Source organism: Pezoporus occidentalis, unplaced genomic scaffold, assembly GCF_034315485.1.
Source record: "Pezoporus occidentalis ecotype Australia unplaced genomic scaffold, CSIRO_AGI_Poc_V1 ctg123, whole genome shotgun sequence".
Taxonomy (NCBI): Eukaryota; Metazoa; Chordata; class Aves; order Psittaciformes; family Psittacidae; genus Pezoporus; species Pezoporus occidentalis.
This window is the reverse complement of record NW_026913027.1, coordinates 759057-773787: the sequence shown is the minus strand read 5'-3', so window position 1 is coordinate 773787 and position 14731 is coordinate 759057. Positions and strand designations below refer to the sequence as shown.

General features: G+C 35.8%; 1 protein-coding gene across 2 annotated transcripts in view; it reads right to left on the bottom strand.

Annotated features, from left to right (window-relative positions):
• TENM1 (teneurin transmembrane protein 1) overlaps positions 1-14731 on the bottom strand; it is an 845211-nt gene that overhangs the window by 694569 nt on the left and 135911 nt on the right. For both annotated transcript variants that reach the window (XM_062607456.1, XM_062607455.1), the window contains exon 2: positions 8373-8471. The gene's annotated coding sequence lies outside the window, so the exon portion shown is untranslated. The remainder of the gene's footprint in view (positions 1-8372; positions 8472-14731) is intronic.

The following is a 14731-nucleotide window of genomic DNA, read 5'->3' as shown; positions in this document are numbered from 1 at the left end:
CTTTCATCTGAGGAATGACAGTAGAATTTAAGAAGAAGGCTGACAAAAATTGTCAAAGGTAACCAAACAACTTGCACAGAAGAAACAAATATGTTTGCTTTATAGGACAAATTTCCAGGCTGGTGGCAAAAAAAAATTAAAATGAGAAACAAATAATAATACACATAGAATTTCACAGTCATCAGTAGGTTTAGTATATAAAGAAAGATTAATTATCTGTTCTGCAGATGAAAAGAATAAATGGCAGAGCAAGCTGTATATAAAATCAACCTCATATGCTGGTTCAGTGTTCTGTACATTGAGCAAAGCAGTCTCCAAAAACATACAGGAAAACTTCAGTGAGAATTAGAATATTTTATCCCATACTTTATAATAAAAGTGTATTTTTTTCCTCCACTCAAAATGATTTATCCTTCAAACTCACAACTAGTCTGAACTGCAACGAATGTGTCATAAAAGTCTGAAACGTGTTAAAAAAAAATAGACAAAAAAAAGAAAGCCTCATCTTAGTTCTCTATCCTACTAACAATAATAATTCAGGCGGTTTTATTAATAATTTATGAGAAATTATAATCTTATCCAGCCTGTTCTCTTTACCAAAAATTTTTACTGCTATGATAACCAGAAGTACAGGAAAAATTTGGTTAGCCATCTGTATGCTGATCAGTGAAACCAAAAATAACATCTGATCTTGAACATTTTGAACAATGAGCAAAGGTACCCCAGTAAATATTGAGAGTTATTTCTCCTCACCTCCCCCCGCAAGATTTAAAAAGAAAAAAGAAAAAAAAAAAATATCCATACCCTCTGAAAAATTGGACATGGCATTTAAATGCCATGGTTTGCTTAAAAGGGCTGCTAACAGTCTTCCTCTTGGGCTTTATGGTATTTTTCCTTAAGCAGCAAAGAAAGTCCATACAGTTCAGAATAGGAAAAATCTCCCTGTTGTCTATGAATTATAACTTATTCCATTCAGCATATCATCAAACATTCAGATCCTTGATTTTAGGGTCCAGGCAATAACTTTTCTATTGCTTGTAGTAACATTTCTAACAGTTCCACTGAATTTACAACAGTGTAATCAACACCTAGCATACCAAGTGTCCCGAACAAAAACATCACAAATTTTGCATCAAATTTATGTCAGGGACAACATAAAAGTAATGGGATCTATAATGAGAAATGAGCTGAATTTAAAGTATTTAACACCCAAATGCCTTTGGCTACCCAGTGCACAACCCAATACAGCAAGCCTGTGGGAACAGTAGGATAAAAGGCAATGAAATTCTAATGTAAGACCAGTATGTGCAAGGCAATAGCAAAAAGCTAACTTTAGGAGACGCAAACAAGTATAACTCAGATGCTACAGCATCTCCTTAACTTTGTGAACAGCGTGAAAGGAAACTATCAGGTAATCCTGACATGTAGGGCCATTAGCATGCAGACTGTGCATAGATCAGTAGAAGCTCTCTAAGCCATGGCCACTGATCATCTCCAAGTTGTGACGATTCACTTTAAAGATCAAAGTGAACAGCCACTTAAAGGAGTCCCAGCTAAGTCTATTAACATTCCTCCTCCTGAGAATCTCTTTTTGTACAAAACTCAAAATGCAGCTGAAACCATCATGCATTCAGACGATCAACAGGTTAGAAATACAAATGGCACCGAGATAACTGTTTAGGGGTTAGATAGATAGGGAAAGTATAGTATACAGCTCTCACATTAACATACGTAATATTAGAGAGGGATTCCAAACAGTTTGAAAGCAGAATTTTACAGAGCAAGAAGAATTCATTGCATTGCTAACAGGAGTTTCAATCTGACATGCAAATCCGCATGACAATTGATTCAGAAGCGTACGCTACCTTTCTGTTGTTATGCTGCCTTCATTGACATTAATTTGCATTTTCCCCTGGTATCTGAGGCTGCAGGTAAAAGATTACACGGGACAGAATTAGAGTTCCTTCACTGGCATTAACCTTGCCCTCATTTACTTATGGATGAAGCTTTCGTTTATTTATGGATGAAGCTTTGTGGTTTAACAAACACAGACATTAGCAGGTTAATGAGTAGATAACTCAGAATTTTCTTATGCACTTTGATGTTTACTGTACAAAGTTCACATTGTGAGCTGAAGACGTAATAATTTTGTCATAGATTTTTCTACAGCACTCATCACTGTGGTATTGAAGTTATTCGTTAAAAAAATTAATCTTCATGATGCTCCTTAAGGACAAGTAGGGCCAAAATTCTCAAAGTAATGATATAATAGAGCCATAATGTATATGAAATACAAGTTACTGGTGTGTTGGGGTTTTGTTTCCACCTATGGACTTGAAATTGGAGTGTGGGGGGGTGGCTTTATTTTTTGAGAAAATGGAAGCTTTAGATTCACTTCATGATCATCTGCTCTTCACGACACACAGATAATTGACAGAAGTAGTGTCTTCTCAAAATTTTCCTAGTCAAATTCGTAATAAAGACTTGCTCATTTTGACTGTGAACTGTTTTACTTTTCAAAGGAACATGGCACTTACTGAAAAAGAGTATGTTACTAATGAGTCCTTTAACTAATGAAAGTAAAAATCTGTTGGATTTAAGTTTAATCAATTTAAGCTGATTTGAGAGACCATCCAACATCTGCATTATTGGTGATAAATTGTTTCACAGTAAAATTATTCATACTCAGTAGCAAATTAAACTGTCATAATAAAATAGTTTTAAAGAAACAGTATCTTTTACCTGTGCCTACATATGTTGTATGAAATCACAAGGCAGTTACTTGTTACCTATAACATATTCTACTCCATACATGGAATAAAGTCGTGTAGCTTATTCAGTACAAGTTACCAACTCTGTTAACTTTATCTTGGAGTCCTACCCCACTCATTACTTGAAAAACAGACTGCTAGAGCAGCAGCTTAGTGACAGTGTTATTACAGAACACAGTTAAAGTAACTCTCTCTACTAAGATTCGATTTTATAAATGTATAGATCAAATCATTTAAGTGATTGTATAGTACAAACAAAGTATTGCTTGTAAACTAAGCATGAGTTCCCCATTTTCTGGTTTAATCAGGAGTTTGGGGAGCATATTATGCAGGAAAATATGCTGGTCAGAGAGGTCAAATGCATTATTAGCTACACCTTGACACAACAGGAAATGGCAACATCAAATATAAGTACAACCAAAAGTGGGGGTATGCGGAGGGGTTTTATCACAGCTTGTGTTGTACAAATAATGTAAAAGGTTCAGATCCAAATCCAGTTTTATAAGCTAAACATATCTAAAGTGAATTGCCCATGGCATTGTGTATTATGTCATACAGAAATAACCACAGTGGAGATATTTAAGATCTTTAGATATGTCAGTCCAGATTTTCATATACAATGGTTGCTGATCATTACTGACCATTCATCATCTGAAGTATTTTCTTGTTACGAAGATGGAGGTATTTCAACCACTTGCATAATAAAATGGTTGATAAATATATCTTTTAGTGATTATTACTGTACTTACTAACATTTTTTTTTCTGCCACATCAATGAAGAACTTTGCCTAGGCTGAAGATCCAGTAAACTAACCAAAATTCACTTAACCAAGTAACTACAAGTCCTTCAAGTCTTAGCATGAAGCATGAACATAAACAGAGACAAAAATCTCTTGGTGTTTCACAAACAGGTCGACCATCATTAATAGATAATCCTCCATTTCCTGGAAGGCAGGAAAAACAAGCGGGTCTTAAGAGCCTTTTCCCCAGTATTGAGATACTGAGATAGATATTCAAGGATGTGAAATGAGACATTCGCTTGGCCAAAATTAATTTCCCCAAAATTATGAGAAATTCCACCTGTACAAAAAAAATCACTGTTTTTCTTTAGAGATCTGTAAATAAATCAGAGAAAATGTGAGCGATGTCAGAACATATCCTGCTCAACTTCAGGGAGACGTGATTCCAAAGATATCCAAAGATAAAGTCCGGCATTCACAAATTGCCAGGAAAAATAATGCCATACTGTGTCCTGCACAGGTTGATATATCTTAATTAAAAAAAACCTTGTCTGTGTACCTCAAATTAGTGAACTTGCTCTGTACAAAATATAACTTTTTATAAAGTATAATTCTGCTAAAGAAACAAGCCCATTGAAAGTCAAAACTCACAAAGCGAGAGACAATGTGAGAGGTTTTGTTTTCTAACTCAGGTGTTTGGCTAGGGACATTTTCCTACTGAAGAAATAAGTAGAATTAAATTGGGATTGGATTTGAAAGAGGCTTGGAATAAAATTTTGTTTCAAAACCTTGTTTTTCTGTACTTGTTTTCTTCCTAATGAGTAAAGCACTCACTGAAAACATGGAAGAGCGTGAAGGACTTTCAGCTTAAGACAACTGTTTCCCAGGTAAATAACAGCCTTTTGTGTGTGTGTGTGGTTTTCTATTCTCAATATTTTTTACTATTTTTTTTTAAGTAGGAAAAAGGTTTATTTTTATGTTAGAAACACCTCTTGAGAGAGCAAAATCATCACTACAACTGTATTTAACCTTTATTGCTTGAACTCCAGGGAAAATAATCACAATTCAGAGTTAATTAAAAATACACAATGCTGCAGAAAATTGAAAACTGATTGAAAATAAAGAGAAAAAGTTTATTTGGTGAGTAAGGCTCCAGGTGCAGCTGTTTCTCAGACAAATAGAAACTTTTTTAAATTCCCTGCTGTTATAATCATAATCATAGTTATTATTCTGTAATTTCTCGAATTTTCCAGCCTTTTGAATACTACTGTATAACCCTACTGTTAAAATTATGTCTGTTGATAAACTAAATGTTCCATAGATTGGCCTGAAGTGTAAGCTGACATTTTGCAAATCTGATAGTTTTTTTTTCCTAAGATTAAAATATGTATATGCATATTCTTACATAAAGGTATATAGTTTGTATATGTTCACCTTGAAACGTAGCCATTAGGTCTAAGGTAAACCCCAAGGCAAGACTTGAATAGCTGATTTGACATCTCTTAAAAGTATTAATAGAATTATCTATATGCCCATTTGAGGAGGCTTCTGATTCTTCTGTAACATCGTTACTTTAGCATTCATTGCTTATAATAACAGGCAGAAGAGTTTCAGCCAACGGGCTCAGTCAGAATTGGGATCTCAGTAATGCTGTTCACTAAAGAAACTAGAGACAGTGCCTATCAAAGGAATTTATAACTGCTTATTGTGTGCATTATATGAAAGCACAGCTTACTCGCAGGACTCTAATGAGGAAGTAAACAACACTGAGGGTCAGTTCAGAGGGCTGCAACATCCTGCTCTCTACAGAGAAAATAAGGGTTGAATTAAATCCTGTTAGTAGCACTGCCACAGGTAGGGATGTATTTTATTCTTTAGACATGTAAGCTGTTCTGGAAAACCATTTCCCAGCTTATTGTCACGGAGGTCTTCTATAGATCACAGCAAAACAACACTGCGATTGATCCTTCTTGTCTGTAGTATTTCCAGTGTATGCTCATAAACTAAAAGTCTGGGTACCATTCACGTGGAAGCTAATGGGACAGCATACTTCAGCCTGGGATACTCAATATATGTAGAGTTTTATAGAGCAGAGTCCAGCTGCTTTACACCTACTGGTTTTACTGCAAAGGATCAACATACTACTTAAATAGTGTTACACATAAAAATATTGCTTGATAAATTTATCACAATATATACACATCTCCATTGAATCATACCAATTTTATGTTTTTCCATTCTGGCCTTAGGAATATAGTAGCTGTCATATTTATCTCCTCAGTGTTCAATCCCTTCTTCTGTTGTTTTAAGTCTCACCTCCTTTTCTATCAGGCTGTGTTCCAGGTCCTATATTTCTGCTTCCCCTTGAGCTTCACAACAACACTGGGAAGGCCTTTATTCCTCTTCAGCACTTCACTTTCCTGTTAACACATACTTTATACATACATGCAATCTTTTCTCTAGATAAAATCAGTCTTTGACCGACAGAGCTGACCACATTACCATTTTACTTAACAAGATGTAATAGTTTAGCAAGGAAAGGAGGACGGAAAATACACCAGTAAAACTGATGCTTGCCAAGACAGCAGCATAAAGTTTGTATGCTATGTGGTCAGCACCAAAGGAACGGTTCTACTCTTGTACACCTTGGGAAACTTAGTTCTCCAAAACTGATGTGCATATACATTTTTCTGTCTTTCTGCTACCATGGACCATTTTAATAGGGGAGTCATGAACTTCCCAATACATCTGTGACATCAGATGTTGCCAGAAGATGGGACAAACCATCTCCATCAGCAATGTAAGACTCATCTCTTTCTCAGAACCTCCACTGTTTGTGATACATTGGGCAACAAGGCTAAGGAAGTTCATTTCACATTGAAAAGCCATCTTTGTGTTAAGTGAAGGGAAGGAATACAGGAAAAAAGGAATAAGAATTAGCTAATATTTGCCACCGTTAATGATGAAGAGGACACAAAAAATTAAGTGACGTAGTTATGCAAGTAGCATTATCTAGAATTGGTTCTGAAGAAATGAGAATGTATTTTTCTTTATGTTGACATGCTCCTCTTGTTGGACGGGTGTATTCTGCTCATACATCTACCTGCATTAATACACACTTGAAACATGAAACAGCAACACCTAATACAAACCATAGGTACAGCACAGCTTTGATTTGAATACGAAGTAGAAAGGCGGCCATAACTTCCCATAAACTATGCAAAGTTATATATATCTTCACGCACTAACAATTAGCCAGTGAATGAAAGGCCCTTCAGTTTCTTTCACTCTATTCCTCAGAAATCCACCCTTGCAAACACTTGCAGCAAACAGAGCGTAGAAAATGAAGCTAAAGGAGGGAAAGATAAACTGTGCGGAGAAGAAGAATGAAGTCAACATGGAGCATAACTGTCTGCAATTTTACCATAAGTTAATGGGTTTTATTGAATGAAGCACTCCTTGTAATTTGAGGTCTGTTATTCCACCCATATACCAACTCTTGAAGAAGTTACAGAAATGACAGGAATTATAGTTGTACTCAATTCTCCCCTGAAGCAAATTCCTTTACTTTTAGAAGATAAATCTAGGTGTGAAAAAACACTTCTCTGCAGCACTTCATTTCTTCGTTTATTTCACTATGGTGGGTTTTTTTTGTTCTTTTCCTCCCCAGTAAAATCATGTGTTCCAAAATTAAATAAAGCTCAAACACTGTCACAATCTGTTTTGCACAAGCTGGGTACAATGAGGACACCAAATATTCCTGTTATCCAAGAATAAACCATAGGAACTGGAAAACAGTCTAAGATTTTCCCTGCAGCATCAAGTCAATTTGCAGAGATACCCACCTGCATTCTGAAGCACTGATGAACCTTCCAGGAAAAGTAACGCATACGGTTTTGGTATGTTTGTTTTTCAGGTAAAATACAAACAGCAGCCCATTCAACAAGCACATACTGTGATTATCATGAGAGAGGGTTGTCCCAGTCCAAAACAGACTACAGGGGTGAACAGACAGAAGAACATCTAATGTGCGAAGAATTCTCTCCCAAGGAGCAATGGGCAATGCCTAGATGTGAACACGCCATTACTAAAATGGCTGGAAGAAATGTCAGCTGCAGAACTGACTAACACTGGGTCAGAAAACAATCCTTTTATGGCACCTTCACTGTTTGGAAAACAGTATTTGAAATTTAGAAAACCAAAATATGTATACTTTATCAGCAATGAATCATGAGCAGACTTCCAAACAGTGTAAGCAATGTTTCTGTGAACGTTAAAGTGCTGAATCTTTCAGTTTGACTGCCTTCACACTGCTCATCTCAATATTTAATACACCTGTAGATAAGAAGTCAGTTAAGAGGAATTCTAAAGCACTGGTGAATGTAAAAAAAAAAAAAAAATCTATCTATTATATATATAAATAATATGCATGCTATATATAAAGTATATATATTATATAAAAATATATGCATAAAAAAATCTGGAAAGCGAATCTTCAGTTACTAGCTTTGGTTCTGAAAGAACAGTTATTCATTTGATGTACAGAAACTTATTGACCCTACAGTACCAATCCAGTTTCCTTACAACAAATTTTGAGCAGATACTCTTTGTTCACAATCAGCTGCATGCATACACATAATCTGTATATTAAGTATTATTCAGAAGTAACTTTTAAAAACGTAAGCTCAAATGTAAGTACAAATCCATCTGTAAGGAATAAAATATTGATTACTTTAATAATTCACTGGGCATTTTTTGGTTAGTCATTACCTGCATTTTTCCCAGACTTTAATCAGATGCCATATCTGTGACAAAGGGATTCATAGCAAAATGCTGCTGCAGTTGCTTCTCTCAAACTCACCTAATTATTAGTTCCAAACTTCTTCCCTTTCTGAAGGCTCGAAGAAGTCTCTCTTCATCTCCCACAGGCTCAGCTGAAGAGTGTGACAGAGCTATGCTGCTGGAAAGAAGACAGATGAAAAACTAAGATGGAATTGCAACAGAGCTCCAACACACACCAGATGTGTTCAAAGCAGTCATTTTATAAGTAAATGCAAGTCACTGTTCTAATACAATCACTTCAATATTAAACAGCACTGTTTAATCTGAGCATTAATGACATTTGTGACCCTCCAGATTCTGCAGTAACTTCTGGATTGTCTTTCATGTTAAAAATTGCTTTTAAATTGTTAAATATAACAAATATTTAGTAAGAATAGAGAAGCAATGTGTAAAAGCAAAGCACACGATAAAGATTCCACAGCAGATTTTTTTTTTCCTGCTAAGAAAATATCAACATTAAAATAACATCTTTTCCATATTCTACCAGCCGATCTATTATAATGTGATTAACACCAGTGGAGCTGCAACATTAAAGACCCCTTCTCTACTACTTCATTAATGGTCTGCTTCCATTAATTAACAGATTTGGACTTGGGCTTAAGAAACATCAGTTTATACAAATTTTGAAGGCCAGATATTGTTTGGAAAAGGGATTCTCCTGCATTAATATATTTATACAATAGAGATTAACTAAGCTGCAAGACCTTGAAATATGAATAAAGGTAGTTATTAACAGCCTAGGAACTGTGGATCAGGCTACTTTGCAATTCCCTTCTATATAGAAAAAAAATCTTTAAATTTTACATCATTATATACAATTTTTTTTTGCCTATGCATTAGAATATTCTTCATGCTGTGAAAAATACATTCAGAACAGCTGCAAAGCATTGTAAAGAATTACTGTCTTAAAGCTGGCACTGATTTCAAGCAGACCAACCATTCATTATTTCATCTAACAGCCAGCATAGCTAAGGATCAGGAAAAAAACAACTCAGCACCCCATTTTGGTGAGAAAAATAGTATATGGGTTCATCTACACCAGAAAGTATACAGAATGATAGCGAAAATAAGCTCAGTAAATGGAATGGGGAACTGCCTGCATTGGTGATCTTAACTTAGATAAGCTTATTTGTCAGGCAAAAAAAAAATTATGAAGCTTTCACCAAGATGTCAAGTTGTAGCATATGCTCTACTGGGGACAACTGGAATATATCAGGTGTGTGGACTGGCTTCCGCCCCCTGATTTTCAGTCAGTTGCACAACATAAAACATTGCCTGCTTGTTTCGCCAAATGATAGTTCTCTTCTTGCCATTGAACAGCAATTAAATTTCATTCAGAGAAATAACATCTGGGTGGATGCCCAGTAGAGATTGCTTCTTCCTGGATACTCTTTCATAAAACCATATTAAAAAAGCGATGGGTCTTTTATCAAGACTGTTCCCTGCTGAGACTGTAGGACAGAGCTTTAGTCAACAATGGAGAAGCTAAAAGAAAACAAAGACTGAAAGATACTTGCACCACAGCTGCCTTTAGCAACCTAACCCTGATTCCTGTTAACAAATTTTATAATTATTTTTTAGGCCAAATTCTGTAAGTCTGAAGTGATTATTTATGATTTTTTTTCTGTTTCAAACCTTCAAACACCTCCATTTAACCACCACCCCCCAATCAATTTTTCCACTCAGGTCTATTTCCAACGCAATTTTCTAGAGGTCAGTTTAGACATATATAGAATATATATCATTTTAACCCGAGCAACAATCTATAAGACATGAAACTGCTAGTGGAGCTAGTAATTTCTCTCTACAATTGACCTTTCAGTCCTTCATCTATTTCATATTTCTGTTTAATCACATAGCCAGGGTTATTCTCCCTCAGCTGCTCTCTATGTATTTTATAGTTTTTATCCATTTTTTACCATAGTTCTTTCCAAGTCAAGTCTCATAAAGCTCACTTTTATAAAAATATTCTTGCATTTTTCATCAGATTTCAAAATTACAAGCTCTCACCTTGTTCAGAAGTGGTAGATTCTTTGCTATACATTAGTTAGCTTTCAGTTAATTCGACTAGTTAGAATTTCAAGAACAAATGAGGAATGGAAGGAATTAAAGTGACTGCTGCAGAGTTGGCCGTCATTTCTCCATAAAAACAACAAAAGAGTGATAGTTTTAGTATGAGCATTTAAGAAGTAATCTAAAATAAAATTTGATGTATTTTTGCTTGTAGTAAGAGAAAACCATTTTGCACCTATTAGAAAATATTATCATATGTTATATGGGAGGAAACACAATCCAAACATAGCTTAAATCCACCACGAAGTTGGCCAACACTGTCTTTTTATCCTCCATCAGAAATGTTATGTTTAAAGGGCTGTGCTCAAAAAACAGAAGATTGGAACTTAGAGAATTTATAACAACATAGGTTATAAATTTGCCACGTATGGACTACCACTGATTGAAGTGGCAGCTTACACCAAACATGACACTGTATAATCACAGGTGCATTTATAAAATTTTTCTTAGATATAATTACACACCCCAATTTCATCACTTGCCCTCAGTCAGGAAGTAAAACATCGTTTATGAAAGTAGAGGATCAAATTTAACTCCACTGCCTGTGCAAAGATTAATGTAATTTTTAGAGAAGTAATCAAGAAAGATGAGAGCTGTTTGCCTCCAGGTTTTCCTTAGTCTTCTACCAGCATGATCATTTCTCTTGTATAATTTGTACCTTGGTATCGGAATGTATTAATGGTTGTACCCGTACTCAGAATCATAGAATAGTTAGGGTTGGAAAGGACCTTAAGATCATCTAGTTCCAACCCCCCTGCCTTGTGTAGAATATGTTCATTTTGTCAATATCTGCACTTTGAAATAGGCATATTTATTATCAACTTTATTATACTAAGGCTTTCTCAGAGCCAGTAGAGTCATATATACATACTGGAAATTAACTGATAACATGAAGCACCCTGGGTGATGTAAAAGAAATCCTCTATGTGCATTTAAAGGCCAAATACAATATTTTTTTAAGTTTAATAATACTTTATTTAAAAAAAAATAATCTGTAAGTTATCAGAAAGCTGTTCCCTTAGGTACTATAGGTTCTTTTTCCAGGAAAAGCCACATTTTCATTGAAACAAAGCAATAAAAAAAAATAACCCAGAAATCCTAATTGTTGAAAACATCTTGGAAATAATGAAAAGCAGTTATTCTACAGAAAATACTTGTTTTTTACCCAAAGCTCGAGTGTCTTTCAAAACAAGACAGAGGACAATTTGGCCAGCACTAGCAAGGATGTTTTTTTTATAGGCACAAATGTAGGTTCACAGCAGCGAGAGAAAAAAATGGCCATACATCCACAAGTAACTCAAAGGAGGAGTACGCAGGAACTGTAAGGTGTATTCACACACACATTTTCAGTTCATAGTCTAGAAAACTATCCAAACTAAAGCCCACAGTGTAAACAATTCCCCTTGTAACTTTCTAGCTTTAAACTAGTAATTCTTCATTTACAGCTTTCACAGTTTACTAGCTAAGGCGTCTTATTTTTAAATCAACATTCTTGGTTTTCCACTATATATTGTAAAGCATTTTTGATTAACATTTTTGAAGGGGAAAATCTAAATTTGAAGAGTTATCGTTCTGGAAACCTTCAGGTTTCTTGGAGTATGTTTTGCTTCCTTTGCTGCAAGGAAAGACCAGGTTGCTGTGGCAACTAAACTACAGGATGACTACAGAGCTGTGTTTGCTGACACTGCTGCAGGATTACTGTCCTCCTTGAAGGAGGAGTGCCATATATTACATTTCTGTTATTTAAAAGAGGGTTCATTTTGCCTCTGCAGTTGAGTCATCATTTTGCTTCTATTTACATCTTCTTAAAGATCTGAAAATGTCTCAGGAGCCAGCTGTCATTCTAACACCCTGGCAGTGGGGTCAATTAGATATTTGTTCCAGACTAACTGGGACTGCAAAATTAAAGTAAATGAAGTCCTATCCTCAGGGAAAGGCTTGCTCTGTAGTCCCTATCTGATAAAACTGGCTTCATTCTTTTTATTTAATTGTACTTTTGCAGGTCTTAATTTAAAGGACAAAGTGGGGTCATAGACTGGACACTCAATAGCCTTGCAAATATGATAGCATAAAGGAAATCATGCAGAAATTTCAGCAGCCTTAAGTCTGCTACTTGGTGGGTCACCTGACAAATCAAACATTAAACAGGGAGACACACCCACAGAAATCCCATTTAGCATTACCCATTGCATTCTTCAGGAAGGACGAGCAATTCAAACTGTTCCACCAGACAAAACAGAGCAAGAGAGTCAAAGTGAAAATGTTACATAGATTAGTGCCTGCTCTTCTGAAAACTTCCGATCATAGGCCATAAACATGAAAAAGTGTGCATCAGTTATTTCAGATGGGAAAGCTCCCAAAATGCCTCTAAGCATGACTCAGGCTGGGCACTACTAAACCTTCCACTGATCATAAGCCAGAGAGATCTTGGAGAATCTTGAGTATTTACAAAATCTTGAATACCTTTTACATCAGCATCTTTTCAGTTACGGTGTATAACGAAGGTAAATAGGAAGAGTCTCACATAAATTTCTGAAGAAAACACGTCTTGACACTGGACTGCTGACCTGCACGTCCTTGTGAAGCCAACATTCAGGAGCTGCAAGTTAGGCTCTTGGTATCCGGGCAGTTTGATAATTGCCAGCCAATACCGAATTCCCCAAACAGAGCAAGTTTCAGACTAACTGGATGTTCAATCGAATATATGCTTGATAAAGCACACAGAAATGCAAGAACTAAACCTAAGAAGAAAGATGGAAAATACCCTCCAGTTTAGGATGACTGTTTAACTTTCTTGTGCTATGCCAGGAAAGGAAGTTCACTTTCCTTTCCAGGTTTTTTTTTTTTAACAACTCTCAAAGTCCTTTCTTCATCATATTACCTTTTTTCTATATACGCTGCCCAGCAACATATCACATATTAATATGGAGCTTCAGGGCAAAATCCTAACCTCTCTGAAGTTAATAAGTGTTTTACCACTTAGCCTCCTAGAGCCATAATTTAATTGCTGGAAAAGGCAAGACCGGCCTAGAGAATATGCAGGTGCCATCACTGTAACTAATGGACTCTCCAAGGTAAACAAAATCCTGAAAATAACTTATTATTAACACTATTAACCTCATATTCCTTTAGCTCAGAAAAGGGCTTGTCTTCATTAAGACTGCGTCCAAATATCACTTATCAAATTGGCAGATCTCATTAGTTAGATTTTGCCTTTAAAATCTAATCAGTATCTGAGTCCCAAATCATTTTTATGCTCCTTCCTCATTACAAAAACTGCTATTTTCAACTTAATCAGTTTTACTACTAAATTATATATTTCATTAGACACAAAAAAGCTGTGAGAGTGGGGTAGTCTATTAAAGAAAAAATTAAACCTAGGGCTCGGTTTCTGAGATATAAGGCACTCTACAGGACTCCTAAGAGAAGAGACTGAAAGGAAATATCATCCGAACAGAAATTTTGGGGAGAAAAGCACAGACCCAAAAAACTTTCAAGATCTTTTTGAAGGTGACAGCCACTGCAGACAGCTGTGAGCAAAATCCCATGTTTCTCATGTTAGTTTGAAGGTTAGGAGGTTGCTGAGCCAACTTCTAATTCCCCTGGAAACCCAATGAAACAATTTTTGTAGGGCCTTATAGAAGATATATGTAACTGCACTACAGAACGAATCTCTATTACTCTGTTTTGGTGTTCCTCTGATTGTATGATAAATACCAAAGGCTCACCACAATATTTCTGTTTCAAAGCAAAATGAAATTGATTTAACTTTTATTCAGGTTTAAGTCATGGTTCAGATCAATTCACCTTGTGTAAGAGAAATGAAAGCAAACCAGGGGGATGATCAATGCAAAAACTGAAAACTCTCAATGAAACTGTGGAGAAAATATTATTCGAATTCAAGTCTGTCTGAGCTAAGGGTGATACTAGGTCTATCAAGCTCAAGGTCAAGATTTTAGACAACAACTATAATAGATGACAAAAGCTCAAGCTGCAACTTCTTAAAAAGACTGATTTTCAAAAAGCACCAAGGGTTAGGTGAAAAAAAACAGGGTTCTAGAAGTTGCTTTCAGTTCATCACCCACACCGATTGAAACACATCAGCTCTTTTACTTGAACTATGGCTTATGTGTGCAGCTGTCTAAGCTGAACAGTCAGTAGCACAATGTTGGGAACACTGCATTTGATCTGACCATCAAAACTCAGGTGCTGGCCTCTAATATGCTAAGGAGAAAGTCATATACCCTTAAATCTTAACCAGAACTAAGGCTGAGCCCTAATGCATCATTCATTCACACTGAGTAA